The sequence below is a fragment of the Mus caroli genome, unplaced genomic scaffold, assembly GCF_978045245.1.
Source record: "Mus caroli unplaced genomic scaffold, Mus_caroli_1 scaffold_7, whole genome shotgun sequence".
In the NCBI taxonomy this organism is placed as follows: domain Eukaryota; kingdom Metazoa; phylum Chordata; class Mammalia; order Rodentia; family Muridae; genus Mus; species Mus caroli.
Window position 1 is genome coordinate 71,325,823 of NW_028227262.1, and position 23,530 is coordinate 71,349,352.

The following is a 23,530-nucleotide window of genomic DNA, read 5'->3' on the forward strand; positions in this document are numbered from 1 at the left end:
TCCTCTCCTCATCTATTCCGAGCTTCTCCCTCAACTACCTCTTCACTCAACTGCATGTAGTCTCTTTCTTAAAAACAAAGTAAGAAAACATGGAGTCCAGTTTGTGCTGGCTGACTGCTCCTGACCCAGCTTCAGAAACCTTTCTTGTCTGTGTTGGAGAATTCCCCCAGAGACTATGTCAAATAAGTCAGGCATCATGGAAGACATACTTTGTCTGTTCCTGAATTCTTTCATCATTGTTTCCTGAGTTTCCTTGATAACAAAGACTGGTCCTTTTGTTATGGTAATGTGTGAGTGTAGACACCCAAGATTGGTTTAATCTCATGGTGGCCAACTAAAACTCCATTTTAATTAGTAGCATCATCAGTGGGAGTTGGGGAGGTGGCTTAGTGGATTAAGAGGTGACTGTGCAAGCATGATGTTCTGAGTCTGGATTCCCATTTCTGGGTCTGTCAGTTCCATGGGGAATTGCAAGACTGATATGTCCAACACTGGAGAATCTCCTGGGACAGTCAGTGTAGCTGAATAAGGGATCTCCACGTTCAGTAAGAAACCCCGATTCAACAAAAGAAAAAAAAACATGGAGAGGAATTAAGAAACCACCAAACCTGGGCTGGTGAGATGGCTCAGCAGGTAAGAGCACCCGACTGCTCTTCTGAAGGTCCAGAGTTCAAATCCCAGCAACCACATGGTGGCTCACAACCATCCGTAACAAGATCTGACTCCCTCTTCTGGAGTGTCTAAAGACAGCTACAGTGTAATTACATATAATAAATAATAAATAAATCTTAAAAAAAAAAAAGAAAAAAGAAAAAAGAAAAAAGAAACCACCAAACCTGTAGTCTCCTCATGCATATGGATATATACATGTGCACATGCGTGCATGCACACACACAAAAAACCCAAACAAACAAAAAACAAAACAAAAAATCATCTGTAATGCTATTTTTAATTCTTTATTTCGGATAGTGCAGTCACTTTCTTGTATGTCCTTGTCAAATATGGCCTGTGCTCTATCCTGGCTATGTCTTCCCCAGCCCTGTAACCCTCCAGGAAATATGACCATAAACCTTAAAAGTTCTTTCCTCATAGCTGTGGCCTTCCCCTGGATCTTTGTCTTTTTATTCATTTGCCATGGTCTGGTTTTCTCTCTGTGTGATTATATGGTACACGAGCTCACATCTATACCCATCTGGGTTTCACTGAGCTAGTCAGTTGGAGTCAAGACCACCCTTAGGTGAGGGTAGGAAGGACAAGCATACCAGCAGGATGAGCCTGAAAGAAGCTCAGGAAAAAAAAAGTTTTCCGTTGATCTGTGGCGTAAAGTCAATGAAGAATGAAAATGCTGGTTTTAGTATGAAATGACCCGATAAGAGAAACAGGGCTTCTCAAGTGGTTGTTGGTCCAGCCTGGGGCACCCACACACCAACTTTCACACTTGTCATCAGCCCAGGGTGCAGTGACACTGAGAACCACACACATTGTTGTCTCCTAGGCATCTCGGAGGTGTCATATTAATATTAGCAAGTGGGCACGCATGTCATAATCATTTGATTGCATCCTTTCACCAATGCCTTCTCCAGAAGCCTGGCTTCCCTTCTCATCAGCTTCATGGTCAGGTGTGAAATCCACACCAAGGCTCTAGCTGCCTATTTCTTTATGTAGCCTCCGGCAGATCCGGAATCTGCAACTGCTTAACTGGTCTGTCTTGTTACCATTGTTCATGTGTTTTAATTTTCTTTTCTCTGAGGGCTTTTTAGCTTGTTGGATACAATGTATGTATATAACCTAAGTTTAAATTTTACTCTAGATTATTCTCCTCTTTTTGCATGTTCCCTCAACTATGTCTCTGAGAAGAGTTAAGTTCACTGAAGAGGGAAAGTTTGAAACTTGAAAGAGATACAAACTCCAGCCATTAAAGCTCATTTTGCAGATGAGTAAGAGAGGATTCCAGCAGTTACGAAGCCATCATGAAGCAAAGGCAAACTCAGCAAAACCACTTTTGTTCAGCCCAAACAAACCACACTCTAACTTTCTATCCTTCTGAGTATTCTCTTGTTTAAAGTCCTCACACTCCCCAATCACCTTTTCCTCTTTTCTGCTTTGTTTCTGATTACTACTGTCTACCCCCCCGCCCTCAGGTCACAGGCACACACATGCAGGAACACAGCTATTTGTTACATCTAGTTCCCACCTGCTCCTTGGTCCTGTGGTAATATTCACACACAGTTCAAAAGCCCCTTTGCCACAGACTGGACTCAGTTGGTAAACTCAACCCGTGGGAGAATTCAAGGTCCCAGTACTCAAGTGGACTAGGAGTCTGCAAAAATGACAAACAGACATGGATGCAAAGGAGTGTTATATCTGAATGTAATTTTTCAAAGGGAGCATCAGACTTATAATACAGAAGAAAATAAGTAAGTTAGGTGACACATCAGCCAAGGTATGTTGAGGTTACCTGATGCTAAATTACTCATTACATAAAACAGAAGAAAGCATACATAAAGATTGGCAGGAATCAGGCAATGTAACAACTGAGACAAAGTCAGCCCTATCTAAGGACAGCTCATTCTTTTTTTATAATATTTAATACTTTATATTAGATATTTTCATTTACATTTCAAGTGCTATCCCCAATGCACCTATACCCTCCCCATACCTTGTTCTCCAACCCACTCACTCCTGCTTTCTGGCCCTGGCATTCCCCTGTACTGGGGCATATGATCTTCACAAGACCAAGGGCCTCTACTCCCATTGATGGCCAAATAGGCCATCCTCTGCTACATATGCAGCTAGAGACATGAGCTCTGGGGGGTACTGGTTAGTTCATATTGTTGTTCCTCCTATAGGGTTGCAGACCCCTTTAGCTCCTTGGTTACTTTCTCTAGCTTCTCCATTGGGGGCCCTGTGTTCCATCCAATAGATGACTGTGAGCATCCACTTCTGTATTTACCAGGCACTGGCATAGCCTCACAAGAGACAGCTATATCAAGGTTCTATCAGCAAAATCTTTCTGGCATATGCAATAGTGTCTGGGTTGGGTGGTTGTATATGTGATGGATGGGGCAGTCTAGGTCAGCTCATTCTTAAAAGCCAGGTGTGAGGTCTTTAAGCTCCAGGGCCAAGGGATTTCATGCCCAAGCCATAGTTTTAATTCTAATTTATTGTTTAACCCACCACCAGCCAGCTCTTAGTAAATACCTAGCTATGCTTTTCTTCTGGGCTAGTGAACATATGTACTTGGAAGTTTAGCACTTGCTAACCTTTTCATGAATAATGCAATACTCTAGTTCCTTTTTAAACCAAAGCCCAATCTTCTTCCTAAACCATTGTAAATTCCTGTATGTGGGAGTGACTCAGCTATTATACTAAGTGATTTTGTGGGGGACCTCCATTTACCAGAGGAGCCCACCAACTTTCTTCTATTAAGTAATGTAGTCTGCCATACATAGCTATAATAAGAATTCTAAACTTTGTTAAGCTTGCCCTGAAATTTCTAACTCTACCTAGTAGATTGTAATGCCTGATTTCTTTCACTATCTCTCTTTCAATACTGGAGGCAATTCATCTGAATAATTAACATTCTTACTAAATTCCAAGCCCAGGGACAGGAAATGGACCACCTAGGACATTGGGACATGGACAAGGCCAGGAAGCAATGTCCAATCTAATTTAGATATTTGTCAAATCATTCCTTGGGGTTACCTATTAAAAAACAATACTGAAGGAAAGCAGGTGGGACCATTCACTGACTATTGCAAGGACAAATCTGGAGCATATCTGTTTATGGGATACCAGAGACTTTCCAGGAGTCAAGTTTCGGTGAAACTTTGTGCCTCGGACTGCAACCAAGCTTTTGGACTTTTCATGCAGATTCCACTGGAGTAGGTGTGGCAACCCTCAGTGAGGTAGAATCACTCTTCTCTGGGGACATAGCTGTGGTAGGTTGCCTGCACAGGAGTGTATGGCCACACACCCATGTGCGTTAGGACAGCACTAACTGGTCTCAGGACTCTTAATAACAAAAGGGAGAATTTGCAGTTGGCATGGAGATAGCCTAGGGAGCATAAGGGTGAGTTGCAAAGTGGTCCCTGATAGACAGCTACCATCAAACTACAATGCTTACAGGAATGTATAAAGAATTCAAAGAGTAAATTAATTTTTTTTTATTACTAAGAAACAACAACAAGTATAGGCCCTCAAGGCTGTTGTGCTGGAAAGTCCCAAGAGTTGATCCTAAAGTTCTGTCAGGGTTATTCATTTCCCAAATACAGTGTATTAGCACAGCCTGGGTTTCCTGTTTGATTCCAGTCCCCAGTGCTGTTTTTGCCCCCTTTGCTCTTTGCCAACACTGTTGCCAGGCCCTTTACTCCGGGAATTCAGCAAGGGGAAAAATGATAGGCTCTGTGTCCAGCCTACTCGGGTCTAAAGCCTCATTTCTTTATCTTGATTTGAGATTGTTGTGATTTTGCTTTTGAGAATCATGACTGACATCATTCAAAGGCAAAAAAGAGATAGTCTATAAAAATTTCCTCAAAGGTTTTCTCCCAGAAGGAATGCAAGCAGCATGTTCTATGCCTTTCTAACTAGATACACTCGTGAAGTAGAGTAAGAGTCCTAATGTTGGGGTGGGTAAAAATGTATAGTGCTAATATGCCAGAGAGGCAGCCATATAGATTACCATCTATAATTGATGAGTGAGGAGTTGTAAGTTGTAGTGACTTTGTAATCATTGTTGTAGTGACCTTAAACCAAAGATGTATTCGTTTTAACTGTGTGTGAGTGTGTGTGTGTGTGTGTGTGTGTGTGTGTGTGTCTGTGCACATGGGAGTATGGGAATATTATTGAATGTGCTCACATTGGGCAGAAGAGAGTATTAGCTCCTCTACACTTGGTGGCAGTTAGCCATCAGATGTAGCTTCTAGGAACTAAAAGTTTAGATCCTGTGCTAGATTAGCACCTGTTTCTTAACTGTGGAGCCCTCTCTGTAGCCCAGTTTTAAGCTTTTCTGCTTCAGTATTGCTCAGAGAGGGCCAACTCCAGATTTGAAATTGAAGTACTTCATTAGGACAAGGCTGCATTGCTTTGCCTGGCATCATTTATAATTTTACTTCAATGCCATATTATCATTAGAGTGGATTCTTAATTTTGGGTTGAGTTTTCATTGTACTAAATTTTTGTATTTATTGAAATATTTTTGTAAATATTAGTCTCCTTAAAATACCTCTAGTTCCTATTATTCTTCAGTGTCCTGAAACCACAAGGGAAAAATATCTGGAGGTAATAATCCACTATACAAATTACAGCGAGTCTTCTTAAAAATTGAAAGCTATTTTTCAATAATCTGTGGATTTTATAACATAAGCAACTTTACAGAATGTATTCTTACTAAACATAATGGAACACACTAGGAAGAGCAAGCATGGGAAACATCAATCCAGTAAATATTAGAGTCTCTTGTTCTCTGAGAAACTTTGAAAGTCAAAGATGTGACTCAAGGGTCTTTGGGATAGTAATAGAATTAAGATTAACATTCAAGGGGCTGGAGAGAGATTACTCAGTGGTTAACAGCTCACTGTTCTTCTAGAGCACTTGAGTTTGGTTTCCAGCATTAACATAGTATGGCTGACCATCTCCTGTATCTCCAAATTGAGAGGATGTGACTCTCCTGGCATTTTTCACCACCATCACACATGTGATATTACATGATGGCAAAAAATAAAGAATAATAACTAAATGATTGGCATTCAAAATATTGGAAAACAAGTGGTCTAAGTTGAAAACTATGTAGAAGACACAGAGAGTAACAACCAAGAGGAGAATATGATACCATTTAACCTCTGATGATTTCTGTAGGTTAATGAAGGAATGAGATGCATAACAGTAATATCATGAGACATGTGGGAGATAGACAGACAGTAGGTAAAGGACTCAGTGTGATGCTTACCACATAATAGGTACTCATCGGTGTTAGGCTTGATGTTATGAATGATGGCTTAAAACCATTGTAGTTCTGTGTTCCCACCTGCACAGCTGGAAGAGTTAGCTGAGAAGAAAGTTTTCCTTTTCCTAAATTTGAGGACTTTGAATAGCATGCATGCTTGAATAGGAGAGAATATATGTATTTCTTTCAAAATGTGCCAAAGCTATGCCTCCAGTCAGCTATCTGGAAGCCATTTTTGAGCCTTTGCCATTGCTTGGAACGGTGGCTGAAAAGCCAGTGCTCTTTGTAACAAAGTATATACATTGAGTTTTTGCCCAGAAAAATCATCTATTGTTTTTCTTTTGAGAGCCTATAACCATTCATCATTGCAATATCCCTTGGCTTATAAATTGGAAGTGTTTTATTTTTTTCTATTTTTTTAAGAAATATATTTATTTTTATTTTATGTGTGTGGATGTTTTGCCTGCATATATGCAGGTTTGTACACAACACAATGCGTATGTAGTGCCATAAGAGAGAGTTGGGTTTTCTGGTTCTGGAGTTACAGTAATTAAGCCTCCACTCCTAGTAATTAAGCTAGGAACTGAAGAACACCGTTACTCTGGAAAAGTAACCACAGCTCTTAGCCATTGAAACATCGTTCTAGGCCCATTTTCCCCTTAGATTTAATCTTCATATACTTAATAAAATTACCAGAATAGTCTGTATTAAAGTTATTTTTTTTCACATTTTCGTACTGAACTTTCTAAAATCCTATCACCACGTAGAGACATATCATTGGGAAGAACTCCATTTCTTTAAGTATTTCCTTAGGCAAATGAAAAATTAGAAGTGAAGGTAAAACCATAAAGAAGGATATAGAGTCTATTGTAAAAAGCACTTTTGCTAATTAAGATGAGAAAGATGTTTGGTCTGGGTCAGATTGTTTTCATGCAGCGTTTTGTAGATTGCTTTTCTTGGGGCACCAGCTTATCCCAGCAAGTGTAAGAACATCATGAAAACTATGTCAATGGCTACTGCAAGCATTAGTCACACTGAAAGTTCACTATCACTGAACATCAGGATTCTGTTAGTTTCTCCTTATGAATCTGATAACTGAAGTTGGCAAGCACAAAAGTGGCTTCTAACTTAGTAAGAAGAGAATGTTTAGAACTAAAACTGAGGATATGACTCAGTGAGAAAAGTGCTTCCTGTTCAAGCAGGAGAGTCTAAGGTTAGAGTTCTGGCTCCCATATAAACTCCAGTGTGATAGCAGAGCCACTGGGAAGCCAAGACAGGATGTAGCTGTCTGGGGAGCCCAGCTGAAGAAATGAGGTATCCATCAAATAATGAGAGACTTGTTTCAGAATGATTTGAAAATAAATCTAAAATAACACCTGTAAATGCATGTATGCCTGCACCTGCATGTACACGTACATTCATTCACCCCCCCCCCACACACACACACATTTACACTACATTCTTTGAGCAATAAAACCTCTTTTCGGAGCTGGGTGTGGTGGTGCACGCCTTTGATCCCAGCACTGGGGAGGCAGAGGCAGGTGGATCTCTGAGTTTGAGGCCAGCCTGGTCTACAGAGTGAGTTCCTGGACAGCCAGGGCTACACAGAAAAACGATGTCTCATAAAACAAACAAGCAAACAAAACAAAAAATCAAAAACAAAACAAACAAACAAACCAAAAAACATTCTTTTCAGCATCTGCCATCAGAATAAATATTCAGCAGAAGATGGCTTTGAGAAGTTGACGCCTCTTCAAGTTCTTTCAAATGGTTCTTATCTAGAAGTTAGCAGAGTGTGCACAGGAGTATTTCCTTAAAGTCTGACCCCTGGGGGATAAGCATCTTTCTCTAAATTATGATGAGAACAGCTTCATAGGGCACTCCTGGTGGTTGCTCTTTTGAAGGTACTACTGCAGTTTTCTCCTGGAGACTTTGCTAAGGCACACTTAAGCAAGCTGTGATGTTTTGTGTTTTGCAGCATCTTATATGAAGGGAGTTTCAGCAAAATAAATACATATGTAAGTAAAATCCCTGTACTAGAAGGGCCTATTACATTTCACAAAATGCAAAGATTGCTATGTTTTAAAATCTTTCAGCTGCTCTTTCTGTAACTAAAACCTAATGGCCGTTTAGTTTGTGAGTGTTTGGATTTGATATTTCCTAACCCATAGGGAAGATTCAAATATTGATATTGAAAATTTTACTTACCTAAAGTGTGGGTTAGGGTAAAACGTTCTTTTTTTTCCCTTCTTTCCTGCTTTGCAATTTTATGTAGATACATTGTAGTATCATTGACAATATATGCTTTTGGTACTTAAAATATCTTCACTGTTTCGACAAGGATCTTTTTGTTAACCACAGATATGTGACTTTCAGTTTTTATATGATGTAACTGAAGCTGAATCTGATAGTTTTGTGTTGTGGTACGTGTTACATTTTGTTTCTTAAACATATCTGGGCACTGGTAAGATAGGAAATTAGTAGGCATGTCTCTTATGGTTTATAAAACTCTACCATTGATAACATTCCTAGGTTTCCTGTAAGATAAATTTAATTGTTTCATATTCTGTCATTTAAACTGGATCAGAAGAGATATGTGTAAGTGAATCACGAAAACATATTTGTAAATCCTGTGACAATTTTAAATACCATTTAAATAATAACATGTATAAACACCTCTGATGATGGAGTCTTTCTTCCATTAGGAGATTCTCATCCATTTGTACATGACTTATATCTTGCCGTGAAATGACACTCTAACAATGGCATCTCTTACAAAGCAAACTAATTAATTGGTGGTGACTTACAGTGCAGAGGTTCAGTCCATTATCATTGTGAAGGGAAGCATGGTGACACACAGGCAGACGTGGTGATGGAAAATGAGCTGAGAGTTCTGCATCTGGACCTGCAGGCAGCACAAAGGGACTGTGAACCACTGGCCTAGCTTGCACATCTGAGACCTTAAAGCCTTAAATGTGTAGTGGCACATTTCCTCTAATAAAGCCACACCTGCTCCAGCCAGGTCGCATCTCCTAATAATGTAACGCTCTATGAGTCTATATGGGTGTTGTTGTTGTTGTTGCTATTTTTTATTTTTATTTATTTTATATATTTTTTATTTATATATATTTGTGTGTGTGTGTGTGTGTGTGTGTGTGTGTGTGTATTTGGTTTTCCAAGACAGGGTTTCCCTGGCTGTCCTGGAACTCACTTTGTAGACCAAGCTGTCCTCAAACTCAGAAATCTGCCTGCCTCTGCCTCCAGAGTCCTGGGATTAAAGGTGTGTGCCACCACATCTGGCTTGTTGCTATTTTTTAATAGTTTCCTTCTTTCTTTCTTTTATTCTTTTTTTTTTGTTTTTTGGAGACAATGAAACTTTATTTAAAAACCAAACCACTTGGAAAATATATTGCAGGCTTGACACAGCAAAAAGACAGATGTATCACTGTTTCAAGTAATTAATTGGTATAAATACAACATAGTACTTATCCAAAAGATAAGGTGCTATGTTAGGCCAGCAACACTGCACTGCAAAGAAAATAAAAATAAAAAACACCCAGGCAAAAATGGCATTTGGCAAGAAAGTGTGTGCCTCTCTTTTTCTACAGTGGTCCTAGCTCTCTGTGGCCCAAGTTGCTCATTTTCTGGCTTTCTTGTTGATATAAGGCTCTGTAGATTCAGAGCTGATTAATATTGGGTTCACACTTCTCAACAATTCCTAGTTACTGTTTATTCTCAGCGACTGGCATGTGACAGCCAACCCTCTTGCTTTTCATAAGGATGTGTCACTTTGCTGCACAAGTCAGTGAAGAAGGCTGTTTCCCATGTTTACTGTGTGACACTGTCCGGCTTCTTCAGGGGCATCTAGAGTAACAGAATTTGAAGAAATGGACATTCCCATCTTGATGGTACATAATACCAGGAACCTTTAGAAGTGACTCAAACCACTCCGCCTTCTGTATCTTAGATCCAGTATGCCCTGCATATAAGACAAAAAGCAGCAAAATATAGACTTGTAAAGGAAATCCTTTCCTCTGAATTCCTAGCCTACTGGGTTTTGTTTCCCAGCATATGGAAGGTGGTGTGGTGATACTTCTGGTCAACAGGATTTGTCAAGCTTCTCTGAGGAGATGCACCACTCCTCAGATTTTACCAGCAGGTTGAAGAGAGCTGCCAGCCTGGATGTTTGTAGTAAGAAGCTCAGCTCTTGGTACAAGGTTGATCTCTACTACAGAACAGATACTTGCATATGAATATCTAGGACCTAGACCTCTCCTCTGAGCTATCTGCGATCCAAATCTTAGCACCAGCTTCTTCCTACTTCACCTTCTAAGATCCGGATTTAAAGGGACTAGTGTCCAGCAGTGAGCAGCATTTGCCTGGAACTTGCTGTGTCTAAGTTTTCCTCATTCTTAAACGTTGCTTAACATATTAAACTTCCATTCTTCCTTTTAAATAGCCTGCCCGCAGTCCCAATGGTCACTGGCAAACAATTTTATTTCCTGATGGATGACAGAGACTCCTTCATCTTCTTGGTCATTGTTGGGATGAGGTGCATGTGGTCATCCACACACTTGGTCACACACTGTCTAGCTGTCGCTTCACCTGAAGCTCCTTAGTTCCTGCATCCATTGAGTCTTTGGCTTTGTCATTGCAATGCATGGTGCAGCGGGCCAGGCGGTCCTGGAACCTTTCCAGCTCGCTTGAAGCCCAGAGCCTGGGCTTGAGCCAGAGGCGCATGGCAGCGCTCGATGCATTGGTGCACCTGCTGCATAGATGCTTGGGTGTCTTCACAGCAGTTGGCGCTGCACCGGAACATGAGGCCCTGCATCTTCAGGATGTTCTCTCTCTCCACACTTTTCACCATGGCGTCCACAGCCTCCTGCACTCGGAGTTGCTGCACCTCCGCCATGGCGACCCTTATTCTTTTCTTTCCTTTTTTTTTAAATTCAAATTATTTATTTACATCCCCCAAACTGCCCCCTCCCAGTGGTTCCCTCTTACAAAGAATACTCCCTTCTCCTTTGAGCTGAGAGCTCTGCATCTGGATCTGCACGCAGCAGGAAGACACTGTGAACCACTGGCCTGGATTGAGAATCTGAGACATCAAAATCTTCCCATAGTGACAAACTTCCTTCAATAAATCCACACCTACTCCAGCAACACCATGCTTTCTAATAGTGCCACTCCCTGTGAGCCTATAAGGGCCATTTTCTATCATACCACCACAGCTGGCATTAGAATCACATTTATAAAGAAAGATTCCCCTTGCAAGGACGGTCAGTCAGAGAGCGGAACAAGATTTACTTTTAGGAAATTGAACTCCTTGTATGTCTTTACATAGGGGTGATGATCTTTTTCTTGTTGTTTGGTTTGTGTGTGTGTGTGTATGTGTGTGTGTTGTTTGCATCTGTATAGGTGTGCAACATTCCACAGTGTGCTTATGGAGATCAGAGGACAGTTTGCAGAAATTACTGTTCTTCCTTTTGTGAGTTCTGGTGATGGAACTCAGGTTCTCAGGCTTGGTGGAAAGCGTCTTTTCCTCTGAGACATCTCTCTTGCTCACACTCATGAATTCCTGCTCCTCTTTCCTGCCTCTATTGAAATTATAAACAGATGAACTCTTCTCTGTACTGTTGCCAGATCGACAGCTGATGATGTGGGGAATTTTCTTTTTTCCATCGTTTAGTGTTCATATTCTGGGAGTAGAGCATTATTACTATAAACTTGTTCTGATTTTTCTAAGTTTAACATAATATTAACACGTACATACATACATACATACATACATATATTCCTATACACACACATACATACATGCATACTCACATACACATATACACATATACTCATACACTCATACACATTCACACTGACATTCACACTTAACACTCATTTATATATAATCATATATAGAGATATCAATATCACATATACACATTTGCATGCACACACACACATGGAAACATACACACAAATAGATGTACACATACACTTATACATTCAGACTCACACATAAATAAACACACAAGTGTTCAAAACCACTTATTTTCTTTTTGTATGTATGTGAACATGTGTCTCTGTGTGTGTATGAACACATGTTTGTATGTGTCTGTGTGTGTCTGTGAGAGATTATGGCTGTATGCATTACCTCTGCTTCTTCCCCACAAGACCACCTCTAGGCTACTAATCCCTTCACCTCTCATCCTCCCTAGTTCTTATTGGACTCTCTCTTTCCAAAACTATGGTTAAAATGCAGCATCTCCCTCCTACCTATGTGCCATAAGAGCTCAGCACCACTTTTCCCTTCTGAACTACTGCTGCCTGTGGCTCAGTTGGCATCACTGTACATTCAAGACCATAAGCTGCATTTGTGCCCAGAACTACCCTTCTTTCTTTCATTTCTTTCCGTCTTGGTTTTTATGGGTTTGTTTTTTTGTCTGTTTTTGTTGTTGTGTAGCTCTTCCTATCCTGAAACTTGCTGTGTTGACCAGGCTGGCCTGGAACTCAGGGATTCCTCTGCCTCCTTGTGTCACATTTATAGGCTTCCCTCTGTACAATAGTTAAGTTCTGTATCCAATACTAACTTACTTATTCTTCACAATGTCTCGGATGGATATTATTATCTCTTTTATTGATGGATATTAAGGATAAAGACAGTAAACTGCTTATGGAGTCCAAAGCACAGGTTGCAGATGTGGGGTTTGAGGCCAGTGCAGGCAGTGACCCAGGCTTACACTTGTTCGTTTCCTACTTGAAGCATGAGGTTGACAAGCAGGAGTATGTGTGGATTAGGATGGATATTTGGGGTTGTGATGTGGACAATATGTCTTCCCATGCCTAACTCTCCTACCCCTTCCCATTCTGCCCTAGTCTATCCCTCTCAGCATCCCTTTTAGACAAACTTTACCCCATCTCTAAAAATATAGCTCCACCTAGTTTCTATTTTTATGCAGAATCTTGGTCTTCTTGTGCTCTTTGGGTAATTTACCCTGCTTTCCTTACTTATCTGCTGTGTTTACTGGGTGTGGTAATCAAGATCATAGATCTCTATTTTGAGTTCACAGCTCTCTCCTGAGCATTCAGATCGCTTTGCAGCTATTCCCTAGATGTAAGCACCCATGGGCTTCCCAAATTCAGTTCAGCTAAAATTATACTTATTTTGTCCCTGGTTGTCATATTATCTTGTACTTCAATTTTAGTGGATGCCTGTACTGCTAGCATTATGAGTCCAGCCCTGAAGTCAGGTGGTATAAGCTCTTTTATATATTGTATTAATTACATTATATTATATTTTACATTTTATAAGCTGTTGTTAATATCACTGTGCTTAATATGTTCCTCATATTTCTCCCTTCCCAAGTCATATTCATATATATATATATATTCACTTATTTTATGTATATTAGTATGTATAAATGCTTACATGAGTAACTTGGTGTGTGCTACATGTGTGCAGAAACCTGAAGAAGCCAGAAATGAACATTGGATTCCCTCAAAATAGAATTACAGGTAGTTGCATCTCAACATGTGGTTATTGGGATCAGAAACCTGCTCCTTTGCAGTACCAGCACAGTCTCTTTTTTGTTGTTGTTGTTTCTTTGTTTGTTTGGTTGGTTTGGTTTGATTTGGTTTTTGCAACAGGGTTTCTCTGGATAGCCCTGGCTGTCCTGGAACTCACTCTGTAGACCAGGCTGGCTTCAAACTCAGAAATCCGCCTGCCTCTGCCTCCCAAGTGCTGGGATTAAAGGCATGTGCCACCAATGCCCGAAAACCAGCACAGTCTCTTAGCATATTTTCTATTCCCTCTTCCATCAGTCTTAAATATTGTCTACTCTCTTCATGTAGACTTTGTTCATTTCCTGAACTGTTCTAAGAATCCTTGACTGGCTTTTTTTCCTTATGTTACTTAAATTCAGTCTATCTTGTAGACAGTCCTTAGCTTATCATAAAATGAATTTTAAGTTTCAGCTTTGTTAACTGTGTGAGTGTGTGTGAGTGTGTGTGTGTGTGTGTGTGTTTTCGGGCACATGCACCTATGGGCATGCAGTTCCCTAGAGAAGGCAGAACAAAGTACTGGATACCTTAAAGCCAAAGTTCTATAAGCAGTTATGAGCTATAAGCTGTATAGTGTGCTTGCTGAAAACTAAACACTGTTTCTCTGGAAGAGCATTGAATATTCACTCTTAACCTCTCAGCAATCTCTTGTCAACGATTGACTTAATGACTTAAAAACTTTAAAATGATAGGAAATTACTTTTTTGTCTATAGCATTTCTGCTTTGAAGTTTTGACTTTTATGTCTTTCTGCCTTGTCACATGAGGTACAATCTTCTCTTGTAGTGCTGGGCAGTGGCACCAACTTCCCATCTCCAAGTAATTTTGGTATTTGAGAACAGCCTGTATTTTATGTTGTGCTGTGTTGCTTAGCTCTGATGTTGGGAAGTTAAGAGGTGTTTTATTTAATTTATAATAGATTAAATCGGACATAACGTCATCCTGAGGAAAGGAGTAGCTACATCATTGAATTTTTCCTACTAGACTATTAATCTGACTACAGACTGCTTTTCTTCAATATCCTCACTCAGCTCTCCCTGCATTTTAGAATGGTATTTCTCATCATCCAGGAGCCAACTACTTTCACAGCCTCAACTCTTACTAGGACCTGTCTTAGCCTAAGAGCACAGGTCTCCTATTCAGTGTGATGCATTTCTCTGTAATTCTTACATACCCCTCCTCTCACTCCATGGGAAACTTTATTTCTGCTTTTAGACCTAGTTGGACTCTTCTCACTTTGAGGAAACCTGTGATTGTTATCCTTCATTTATTCTCAGTCAGCTGTTTTCATTTGTTAATGGGGGGAGTCGTACTAGATAACTGTAACTCTTTGAATCATACAGATGCTGTGTACCTTCATACATCTAGCAAATACAGGTCAACATGTGAAAACTAAGTATTTAGTGATTATTTTTATGAATTTTAGAGCCAAGTCAAGTTGTAGAACTTAAGGATTTAGTGAATATTTGAATGGATTTACAAGAGCCAAGTGCTTCCAGATTCTGAAGGTGAGTATTTGCCACTGAACTCAGAGTAAAGGCTGCAGAACACTGCTATAACAGAAGAAAGAGCAAATAATGTGATGTACAAGGTTGGTGTGAAAGAGGAAAGCAAGAAGAGCCTGATGCTCTGTATACAAACACAGTGGAAAGGTGCTATGGAAAAGATGACAAAGGCTATCATCAAGCTTTGTTGACTGCTGTACCTGGAGCCTGATGCTGGAACTACAGACATAATAGGGTGACACCAAGAAAGCAAGTCCTGAGTAGCAGAAGTTACCAGAAGAAGCAGTGAGAATAGAAGAGATACCAGAAGAACATGCTTTCAGAGGTTTTTGCACTTTAATGCTACATAGTGACTAGTCAAACTTCCCATTTCTCTCTAAATCTCCCCTGAAAAGTGCACTAAGGTCAACATCAATCTTCTGAACTGTGGTCTTTTGTAGAAACACTGTTGACAACCTCTGATATCCTGCACATAGGGTCCTACACTTTTCTAGGCCTTGTCTTTCAGAAACTCGGTGTTAAAGAGGTGTTTGAGGGAAAACGGTCTAGATAAAAACTGAGGATATTCATGTTCAGGAGGGCAATATAGTCCATAGCTCTTACCATTGGTACCAGGAGGTTGATCATCCTTGCTTTCCACGAGGCTGTAGAGACTCTCGTCCTGAGGTGGCTTCTCAAATATTAGTTAGTTATGATGTACCAGATGAATAATGTTGCTGTGCTAAACACCCTATGTAGTCCAACATCTTCTCTCAGTCTCCTACAAAATCCTATTCTCTTTTACTGTGTAAACATCCAAGAGTAGAACAGTTGTAACCTTTCCAGACTAATCTCTTTATAGCATGCCTGTGACATTTTTTGTTTCTTGTTTGTTTTTTTCAGGGCTTTTTCTGACTTGATAACTTAATCCATGCTTAGTGATGAATATTATTCCTTTGTCTGGCTGTACATGCATTTTGATTCACTCATAAAATGATGGATATATTGGTGACATTCAGGTTTCTAAAGTTATGAGCCCATTAGAGGTAAGGTACATTGAGGATTTTTTTTTATCACACAGTTTGAATTCTTTTAAGTAAACACCAAGAATTGTGGCTACTGGTTCAATATGAGTACGTATTAGAAAATGATTTGTTTTATAAAAAAAAATACTGTGATAAACAAAGATCTTCACTTCATAAGAAGAGGACTAAAGCCTAAGTGTATATTAGCTTAGTGGTAGGTAAGTGTACTGATTAGACAAGAGGAAGGTCTTTATGACCCTGAATGCATGGTCCTTTCTCCCTTTCCTTACTACATATCAGAAGAGTGCAGTCTTAAAGACTACCTTGATCTTATTTTTTCTACTATAGCTTCCACCTGCATTTTTATCAACTAAATGTGTGCTCACCTATCCTTTTCATGTTCTTTTTTTTTCACAATTTTTTTATTATGTATTTTCCTCAATTACATTTCCAATGCTATCCCAAAAGTCCCCCATACTCCCCCCCCCACTTCCCTACCCACCCATTCCCATTCTTTTGGCCCTGGCATTCCCCTGTATTGGGGCATATAAAGTTTGCAAGTCCAATGGGCCTCTCTTTCCAGTGATGGCTGACTAGGCCGTCTTTTGATACATATGCAGCAAGAGACAAGAGCTCCGGGGTACTGTTTAGTTCATCATGTTGTTTCCCCTATAGGGTTGCAGATCCCTTTAACTCCTTGGGTACTTTCTCTAGCTTCTCCATTGGGAGCCCTGTGATCCATCCAATAGCTGACTGTGAGCATCCACTTCTGTGTTTGTTAGGACCCGGCATAGTCTCACAAGAGACAGCTATATCTGGGTCCTTTCAGCAAAATCTTGCTAGTGTATGCAATGGTGTCAGTGTTTGGAAGCTGATTATGGGAGACTGCCATATCCAGGGATCCATCCCTTTTCATGTTCTGTTGACTCAACTTATCAGGTCATGATCTTGCAAGTAGCCTTGGATGTTAGTGACTTTCTATGGCAAACTTTGTAGTTGAGGCATGGTATCTTAGCAGGCTGTCAGCAGGGTTCCAGTGTTTTCTTATTTATATGGACTTATTTGGGATCGTGGCATCTTTGGAAATGAACCACCAGGTTTTATCCCTTCCACTATCAAGCTTGTTTCCTAAAGAGCTGCATCGGTGTTCATTCTTTCACTGAATGTGGACTTCTCATGTTCCACATCCCCTCCAATATTTATGTTGTTTTATAATCTGCTTACTTTAATCAATGTGAATTTTTACATTGTTATTTTAATTTTCAGACAAGGTGTAGAATCTCTCTGTATGGTCACTCACAGTCTGTATCTTCTGGAGCTCTTCAGCCTATTTTCCCATCAAACTATGCATGTACTGATTGTTGACTATTAAGAATTCTTTGTGTGTTTTAGATAACAGTTCTTTATCAGATGTGTCTTCCCTGAATACTTTTTCTCCATATGTGTCTATTTCCTCATGTGCCTAAACTTGTCACAGAGCAGAAGTTTGTTGTTTACTCCAGCTTCTTGATTTAGTTTTTGTGATATGTGCCTTGTTTTATCTAAAAGACCATTGTGTCCAAACTTATCCATTATCCATATTCCTTCCTATGTCACCCTCTTAGAAGTTTGCAGTTTTACATATTATATTTATATATGTACTGAAAGTCCTAGCAAGCTGATTTTAGTCAAATTTTGAAGATATAAATTCTGTATTTTGATTTTTTTTAGCATGTGCCATTCTAAGTGCTTAACTCTATTTGTTGAAAGATAAACTCTACTCATTTTTGTGCCCTTGTTAGTGATTATTTTCTTAAGTATAGATTGGATTTGGACTCTCTATTCTGTATATTAATTTATGCTTTTGTTGTTTGACTAGTATCATGTTAATTTGATTGCCATAGCTTCGTAGTAACTCTTGAAATCAGAGACTATTATTATTTCTACTTCATTCATATTTAACATTGTGCTGACCAGTCTGAGTCTGAAATATGGTAAAACTTTCATTATAGTCATATGTAAAACAAACCTATAAATATTAAGCCTATATACAAACATTGATAAATATGCACTCTAGTATTCTATGTACAATATCCAACTGAAAATAAAAACAAATCTGTATTTAGCAATTTTTATTAATGAGTTATACACAAAACTAAATTTCATTTTATAATTAGATTACTAAAATTTCCCTATTAATTTATGATAGTGTTAATCTTGTTTGGAGCAAGGGTATTCTGGCACCAGGCATAAACAGAATGATATATTCAAGCCCCATGACTAGAGCCAGCATTTTTTAATAAAGCTTAAGAAGGAATTAATAGTTTAAAAAGTGGGAATGGGAAATGTAATTGGATTTTTGGGAAACAGAAAATCAATGTAAAAAAATCTGAGAAATTTTAAAGAAAATATTTGCAAAGGAATTGGTGCAATTTTATATTCAGAAAGCAAAGTTCCCTTGTTAACTTCCCTTCTACTTCTTTAATTAGTACATGCCAAAGTAACCATTGGTTGCAAATTCTAACATATCTTAGAAGAAGCAACTCTAAATCTATAACTGTTAGTTTAGTTGTCAACCTGAAGCAATCTAGAATCATATGAGAAGAGAATGTCATTGATGAATTGTTCAAGCTCTGCTATATTGATTATTCTAATTAAGGTGGGAAGACCTGTCCACTATGGGTAGCATTATTTCTTAAGTAGGAAACCCTGGAATATGTAAAAATGAAAAGATCTAGTTGAACATGCATGTGCTATTTATTGCTCCTGAGTTATTATGTCCAGTTCTCCACATTTTAGAGTGAATAATACCCGAGAGGCAAGTGCGCTCCTCATACCTGGTAACTATCAATATATATGTAGAAAGCAGTGTAGAGAATATTCAAGCAATAGGTGAAAAGGCTGACCAAACATACAGAACTACAACTGTATACATTAAACTTGACTAATTGAAATCAATGTAAATAACAATTATATGCTATTTAAGACTTTTAATTACATCTGAACAGACTATAGGTATATATATATTAAATTGACTGTATTAATTTGACTGTTGTAAACAGGATGCCTATCACCTATACAAATTATATGATTTTGCCAACACAGAATGATTTGACTCAGGCCAGGAAGGTGGAAAGTCCACGACTAAGACATGAGAGGATTCAGTATCCGTCAAGAACATTCCCTGACTTTCCAATGGGCATTTCCCCCATTGATCTCCATGGGAGAAATGAGAAAAATAATACAGATGATTTCTTTGTTTTTTTTTTTTTCTTGTAAAGCTGCCAATCATATTTCCGAGTGCTGCAGTATATGACATTTACCTACAATGGTCCTGCCTCTCATTTAAATTAGAATTTTTAAAGTGATCCATTCAGTCAGTTTCAATGTGTAAGCATGTATGCCTATATACAAAAATTTCCAACATCCCAATCGGTGTTAGAGGATAAGGATCCAGTAGTTCACATAGCTTCATAGAAATGTAAATTTACAAATTACCATGGGAAGAATTTTGATAAAAATATTAAAATTGGCTTTTTATCACAAAGGGGATAGGTAGCATTTATCTACAAGACACTTGTGAAGTTTGTCTTCCCAGTAGCAGTCTTTAAGATGAAGACTTGACAAGCATGTGACTCATTAAAGTCATGGATAAGAAACAGAGGGTTGTAAGATGGCCAGATTAGTGTGACAGAAAGCAAAGTCCTCTAGGAGGGTGAATCTGGAAAACAAGTGTCCCTCAGAATTTTATGGCTCTGAGCCTGGAGATCTGGCTTACATCCATTCCCACTGCATCACTACCTAAGGAACGAGGACCCCAAAATGTTCAACATCCTACAGTGTAACGAAAGGGAAGTCCCATATGCACTGAGATCCCTTCAGAAGGATTGTCTTCTAGAAAATAATTGTGTGCAGGATGTGGGGCTATGGGCTGGGAAGATACCTTGTGTACTGTTGATAAGACTGTCAAGTAGTGCAGTCATTATGGAAATCGGAATAGTGGCTCCTCAGTACTATAGACCTGTCATGAGATTCCACTGTACCTTTCCTACTTGCATACCTGGAGACTCCAAGACAGCATACAGAACATCCTCCAACACTTCATGTCCACTGAGGCCTTATTTGCAATAGAGAAGTTATAGAATCAGCCTATAGGCCAATTACTGTGTGAGTGGGGAAAGAAGATATGATAATCTGTCCACTAGGGAGTATGTTTTAAAAAATAAATATGAAATTTTGACGTTGTGGGAAAATGGATAGAGCTGATCACCGTAGTAAAAGAAAACTGTAAGACTTGGAAAGGTAAGTAGTACTTGTTTTCTCTCCTGGATGAATCTAAGACATGGATAAGATATGACACAGAAAGGAGCCTACAATGGGCATTGATTGGATGGGAAGAGAACAGGGTAAACATGAAAGAATTTGATTAAAGTACACAAAATACATGCATGCAAACATCTTCATGACACCTATTAAAAGGTCTTCTCATATTAAAAAAAGAAAACTATGGAAAGTCAGCTCATTCAACTTATTTTAATATTACTTATATGAAAATTAGTATCACAGTATGAAACACACTATCTAAATTGTTCATGTTAAAAGACTTACAGCACAAAGTTTCTGTGAGTTCACCAAACAATTAGAACCTTATAAGGTACTTGGGAAATAAATGGTAAAAACAGTTTGAGAACAGTTGGTTAGTTTCTTAATAATTTAAAAATCCTCTGACATATGTCGTACAAAGACTTTAATATGAATATTTATAGCAACTTTGTTTATCACAGTCAAACAGAAGAATGATCCTAAAGATGATCAACACATGCATTAAATGAATAAATGCATATGCCACAACCACAGGATTCTCAGGATTTAAAGAGAAACACTTCTCATACACACAGCATGGATGGCTCTCCTGACAGTTGTTCAGAATGAAAGAACGTAGATAAAAAAATTTACCATGTGCTCGCTTCAGCAGCACATATACTAAAAATATTTACCAGTTTCTCTCATTGTATAAAACATCAGTGAGAGCAACTCATGATAGAAAATGCATGAGAGGTTGCCTGAGAAGCAAGGACAGGATGTGAATGAATAACATTGAAGCAGGGTGAAGTCTTCTCTTCTCTTCTCTTCTCTTCTCTTCTCTTCTCTTCTCTTCTCTTCTCTTCTCTTCTCTTCTCTTCTCTTCTCTTCTCTTCTCTCTCTCTCTCTCTCTCTCTCTCTCTCTCTCTCTCTCTCTCTCTCTCTCTCTCTCATAACTCACTGAGTCTAGTTCTTGCTGCCTGTATGTCCATGTGTACTGGGACATGAGCATTCTTTTTGAGGCAGCACCTCTAAGGAGCAATGAAACTTTTCTCCCAAGCAGCCATCAAATCCATGCTTCCTTAGCTGGGGTTGCAGCCTTAGAAACCCCGCTGCAACTGCACTCAGCTGGAATTTTATGCAGCTTTATCCTGTGCATTTAAGCTCAACCACTTTGAGTTCCTGTGTGTAACAGCCACGTCTTGTCCAGAAGGCATCATCTCATGACACTCTTCCCCATCCTCCAGCTCCATTTCATTTCTGTGAACTTTGACATACAGGACATTATTCTTAGAGCTGTCCCAACAATGGTACCCACAGTTACTCTTAGCATTAGGACAAATTATGAGTCATCATATAATATTTTCATTTAAATAAGACACTGTTACCTATACCCAATGAATACACAAATGTTATCAAACTGTTGGAGGTGATCTTTTATACAGCTATAAGACAATGGATGCTATTTGTTCCAACCCCAGAATGACATTCCTTGGATTTGTTTTATTACAAGCCTGTTTTCAGTTACACTCTTTGTAAACTTTAAGAATGCAGGTATAGTTTTGTTGTTGTTGTTATTTGGTATGTATGTCAAGGTTCCTTTTTGTTTTTGAGCACATTTTAGAGGGTCTTCTGCTGCTTTCTGTCAGGAGTCTGTAGTGGGAAATGTTTGAACATAGTAATAAAGCAATAATGGTTGTGTCAGAACAACTGTGCCCAAATCAAACATAGTATGTTTGCTCCCATCTTTCAGGAAATGTATCTTGTGCTTGCCTTTCTATGTCAAATATTTTGGATAAGAACTAAAGCCAAGATGATAGATAGAAATTGTAACTAATAGTAATTGGATTTAGTGAGGCTTCCCCATATACTACTATGTGTATTTGTGTGTGTGTGCGTGCGCATGTGTGTGTGTGTGTGTGTATGTGTGTGTGCATGTGTGCCACACATACATGCATGCATGTCTGTGTGTATATCTACATACATATGGTTGTGTAAATGCACATATATATGTGTACACATATATGCAATGGGTAGAAAGAATGAAAGATCCAGGAGCTAGGGAGAAGTGCTGTGAAATTATATTCTCTGGACAAGGCACCGCAGTAATTTCATGAACTCCTAGAGACTGTAGAAGCCTCTTCTGAATTTGCACAAGAATGGGTTAGGCATGGCTGAAGGACAAGCTCTCAAATTTGAGGTGTTTGCTACTAACAGAGGAGGGGAAGTCATCGTCTTCAATTTCATATTCACTGATAAACCCACTATGTTGCTTGGATAGAGCCAAGCCAGTAGTCACTCAAATGGTCCTGTTTAAACAAAATTGTCATGAAAGAAATCCTAAAACTGTAAGCCTGGGAAAGAGCTGGTTGGGAGGACAGGGTATTAATTAAGATGGGAGGGAAATAGAAAAACGTTGTGAAAGAGAGTTATCAAAATTATATGAAGTTGTCAAAGAATGAGCACAATTAATAATACAAAATAGCATGCACCATCATGCCTGGCATTGTTAAAACATGGTTTCTGGGATTCAAACTCAGACTTTGCTGACTGACCTATCTTGCCAGCCCTGCCACATTCTTGTTAAGTGGCATCTGTAGATCACCAAATTTGATGTCCACAACGAATTCATGATGTCAGTTCTATTGTGCTTAGAGTTGGGCAGTGAGTTACAGTGTGGTCAATTAGTTTCTCTCAGTCAGCATGCTGACTTAGGCAGAGTCTGGTCCAAACAAGAATGGACCATGGGATTCCACAGTGTGCATCTGAAATCTAGGACCCTTGCTGTTCATCAGCAAATTGACTTTTACGCAGCTGTATTATTTATAGAAATGAGCTGTTTATTTTTGAAATATCACATTTTAATGTAAAAAAAATGAGCTGGTATATGCCAAATACCACATTCACCTTATTTTTTAAATTTACTTAGGAAATACAAAACTCTACTTACTGTAAACTGTATTCAATAATTGTACACAGAGAAATACTAGATTCAGTTTAAAAAGGCAATACACTTTTTGAAAATATTATAACAAATCAGTTTTTTCTTTTTTATGAGAGATGTGGCCATAGATAAAATGAAGTTATGAATAAAATACACAGTATGTAATTGCTGTACAGATGTTGGATATGCAGCATTAATAAGTAAGCTAGATGTTAAAGACTGTGTATCCTCTGTTATTTCATGTTAGCTTACAGTGAAAGAAAAACATAGTGTCAGAAAACAGCTGTGACTCTCAA

At 38.9% G+C, this 23,530-nt stretch overlaps 1 protein-coding gene and 1 pseudogene across 3 annotated transcripts in view; one reads left to right on the top strand and one right to left on the bottom strand.

Annotated features, from left to right (window-relative positions):
• Window positions 1-23,530, top strand: part of Ctnna2 (catenin alpha 2) — a 1,115,747-nt gene that overhangs the window by 74,120 nt on the left and 1,018,097 nt on the right. The window lies entirely within an intron of this gene.
• On the bottom strand, window positions 10,015-10,859 carry LOC110295853 (TIM double twin CX3C motif protein pseudogene; annotated as a pseudogene).